Source organism: Belonocnema kinseyi, chromosome 10 (genome assembly GCF_010883055.1).
Source record: "Belonocnema kinseyi isolate 2016_QV_RU_SX_M_011 chromosome 10, B_treatae_v1, whole genome shotgun sequence".
NCBI lineage: Eukaryota > Metazoa > Arthropoda > Insecta > Hymenoptera > Cynipidae > Belonocnema > Belonocnema kinseyi.
The window spans coordinates 88,874,104-88,878,562 of record NC_046666.1 but is presented as its reverse complement, the minus strand read 5'-3'; positions in this window follow the sequence as shown (position 1 = coordinate 88,878,562).

The following is a 4,459-nucleotide window of genomic DNA, read 5'->3' as shown; positions in this document are numbered from 1 at the left end:
GCTCAGTCGTTCTTTTTCGTTATCCACTGTTTTCTATTAACTACAGTATCCTTCTCGCGTGGGAGATGATTGACTCTCTTATCTTTACATAGTTCACACGTTCTCAGTAAACAATTTTCGTTTTCACTACCACAGAAAAGAGAAGATAGTTCCGGCCTTATGTTCTTTTCTCTGAATAAACTCGAAAAATGTATTGCTTCAATTAATTATTTTATATTTTCGTGTGGCATACACAAACAAGTATCTCTTTCTCTAATTCTTGGCGTTACAATCCAGAATGGTAGTAATTTAGAAACTTTCGAATAGCTAACGGAGAAATTACTGCACCTGGCATATTTCAGATACAATTCTTTTAACCTATCGGTCATATCGTTTCTGTTTTTTTAAATTTCTTCTTCGTAATGCAATTCCCCTTTCCCGGATAAGGTACACTCATGTCATCTCTAATTAAAAAATATACTTTACTGACTTAATGACAGCTTTCTAGATAATTTATTTTCCAATGGCCAAACTTTTCTTAGTAGTTATTGGTTTTAATTTTCAAATCTTCATTATTACTCTGCGCTTTCTGCAAATTTCCAACTGTTCTACTTCTAGTACACAATGCTCCTTTCCTTCCAACTTGCTTTTGCCATACTTTTTTCTTGCAAAGTATTATAAGATTTTTTGCCATACTATTTGTCATACCTGCCACTAATAACGTTCATATGACAGTTAAAATATTGATACATATGAGACGAAAACGTGAAAAAAGGCGCGAAATTGCAAATCTAAAAGTTCTGTGAAATTGTCCATAAACACAGGCTCTTTTGATTATCATAAAATAAAGTAGAATGAAAAGAAGAAATGGAGCAATCGCTTTATATATTAATATTAACCCTCTAATTGCTTTTTTTATGTACCGTTTTTATAGGTAAAAAAATTTTTAATCTCGATTTACGTTAAGTTTTCATAAAATTATTTGAAAAAGGGCTTCGATTAACTCCGTTTCGTCCCTGACAATGAAAAGCAGGTTATGGTATCCGACGTTACGGTATCCGAAAAACATACACAATCACTTTTTGCGTTTTGGAAATAAAAGTAATCAATAAATCCTTCTGACAAAAACTCCTTTATTATGTTTTTATACGAAATTGTCATCTTTTCTTTGATTTTATTATGAGATATGAAAGTTCTTATCAGGTACAGTATCCGATATTAATAAAAATACGCCACATTTTCGGCTAAATTTTTTCACTTCGCAAAAAAGTTCTTAATTTTTTGTTACGAAGTCTTGACGAATGACTAGCGTGGCTTTTCTTCTGGATATTGTGAGAAGATAAGACCTAAAAATACTCAAAACTTCATGAAAGTATGGGAAATTCGTTTACCGTAACCATCAAAAACGTTTAGGGAGACACCAGTATAATTAAATTTTCTCAACTAATATATCAAATGAATTTAAAAATTTCTTATGCGTTTGATAGTTTTTGAGTCAAACTATCAATTTTAAGTTCAAAGATAATTCACTATGTATTAAATACAAGTCTGTAAACTTGGCGCCGCGTACGTGGAGACATCCCAAAAAGGCATTTTTATAGTATTTGGGAGCATTTCGCGAAGACATGCGATGATGTGACTTAATAGAGCATAGAATGATGTCTAAAAAGGCATTAGAAAGGTTATTAGATTCCATTGCAAATGAGCCCCATTCAAAGTAGTTTTGTTGAATTGAGACTGTGTAGTGAATACGAAAGGCCCGTCTAAGGTCTGATTTTTACCCATTTTCAAGATCTGACTTCAGCTCCTGGCGAAATCCAGGAAAATAATGGTAAAAATTTGAGCCATACAAAATGAACCTTAAAATATTCTTTTGAAAATAACTAATAAACCGGTCTTTTTCAATAAATTAGTTTCTATTTATAAAAAATACTGTAAATAGGGCTCATATCCGGCGACAATATGAGTGCATGTTTTTAATCGCTAGTTTTTTGGGATTCCTCATACTCCTGAACGGTTACTGTGTAAAAACAGTCCTATTTTCATAAGGATCTTTATAATTATGCAATGCAGTCAACTGTTTTTTAATTGGAATTATTAGACCAAACTATTTTAAAGTTAAATTTGTATTCATCGAGTAGCAGGATAATGACATTGTTTGTTAATCGAATGTTGATTTATCGCTTCTCGAAAATTGTCACCTTTGCCCTGTGTTACAGTTGAATAACTTATACAGTTTCCAGATGACAACAAAACTACGTTAATATAATTTTTTGGAATTCAAAATTTTCTATTGAAAAATTTCGAAATTTGCAAGTTTAGTACTTTTCTTTGATTTCCATAATATACTTACTAAAGTCGTTATTTTCCAAATTGAGTTTCTCGTAAATTAATGCTGCTTGAAGCTCGTGAAACTTGTGAAGAAAATGTATTTCATATTCCCTTAGAATATATTTTTAATTCAGTTTCCAAAGTTCGACTATCTAGCCACTTACGACTCTTCCTCAATTATTATTATAATAGAAACCTTTATTTTACTGTAGACAGTATAGGAGGCCTAATAAGGCATGATGTACCTAATCGTATCCGGACTTCAGCTCCCCCCCCCCATTCTCGATTTCTAAATTTTTGCGATTTTTAATGAGCTGGTTAATAAACAAACATCGACTTCATATGCTTGGATATTTTCATACATGTAATTTAAAACTTAAAACACAAGACAAAATTTTGACGTGATTTTTTGATCAACATTTTATAACTGTTTCTTGTGGTCAACGAAAAGTTCTCTTTTTTTATGGCGGGCATGATTGCAAGTGACTGGAACGTCTGAAAACAAAAAATCAAACGGGCTTAGAAACTGTACATGTTTGGCTAGGAAATAGACTACGATTATTTATTTCGGGCAAAAATTTAGAAAAATGATGGACCTTAGGATTTTATTTTTCAAAAATCCAATTTTTTCCGTTAAAAATCAAGATGAACATTAAAGAAGATCTTTGTCATTCTTCTTCATAATAGTCTAAGTAATAGCTATTGATGTATATGAAAACATATTACAATTTCAGACCGATCGCTTGAGTAGTTTTTGAGTTACAATGCCCGCCAGGTCCATACAAAATCCCTTCTGACTCTTCAAGCAGGTAGTCACGTAGTAAGCCGAGGGGAACCGAATTACGGCGAGAGTATTATGAATAGCCGACAAGGAAACCGTGTACTTAATTTATTTTGAATTCAATCAGTATTTCTACTCAATCAATATTCTTATTAAATTATTATTTTTTCGTGAATAAACGCGAATAAAATGTGTAAGGATCTACAAATTTAAATTACCGACCCAATAATATTTATCCATGTAACCTTTCCTTAAAACTAACGTATCTTGCAAATGTAAGAAGCACCTTCTTGAATAATAATATTCAGCCTCTACTGCTTATTCTGTTAATAACGCTGAAGCTCTTTCTAACTCAAATAGTCCAGTCATCTGTTACTTTTAGAGTGTAATTTCTGGGGCAGTCGTTTTTTTTTCGCTTAAGTACTTCAGTTGGGGGTGCATATGTGAGGTCAGGTTCTGTAAACAGGATTTCGTCCCGGAACACGAAAATTTTTTTAGGGAAAGGTGCAAAAAATCACATTTCATTGGATTGATGCTTTTCTGTGCATTTTAGAGGTAAAAGTAGATACAATTCTGCGTAAAACAAAAAAAAAGTTCTATCACCAATAGTCTCGGAGTTAAGGCCTTTCAAAAAACCCCGATTTTTTCAATTTGTTGCCAAAAATTATGTTTTTTGTTTTGTTTCTCTGTTGCTCGGATCCTGATGGCCAGATCTAAAAATGATCAACAGTTGAATTAAAGTAGACTTAAATACCTGCAATTTAAAAAAAAATTGTTTTAACTATAATAGATCGCGAGTTAGCACCTGTCAAAAGTGATCCATTTCGACCTGAATTTACAGGTAAATGCCCAGATTTCAGTTTTTTGTAAATCATTTGTTATTGAAAATAAAATATTTGTAAATAGATGTCTCCAAAAGTATTATTTTGATAAATGATTAATCATCAACATGCCGATTCGTGTGGTTATAATCATTTATTTTTGCTACAAATTGTATGCATTATAGTTTCAAAAATAGCGTTTAGGCCGCTAATGCAAGATATAAGTTTTTTTTAGGAAAATTTGTTTTATATTTGATGTCGATATGAACTTACACCATAAGCTGAAAAATTACGAATTTAAAATAAATCAAAAGTGCTTCCAAATTCCTATGTTATGCAATTTCTAATGAACTCAAATGTATGTAAAATGAACATTAGAATATTTGATGTACTGTTCGGCTATTGTAATATTAGGAATGTAACCGTGGAAATTTATGTAGAGAAAAAAGTTAACTTCTTATGGCCTATAGTAAAAAGTTTGTTTTAGCCGTATCTTGTTTTCTTAAGAACCGATTTGAAAATGATATAAAAACGCACTTATTTTTGT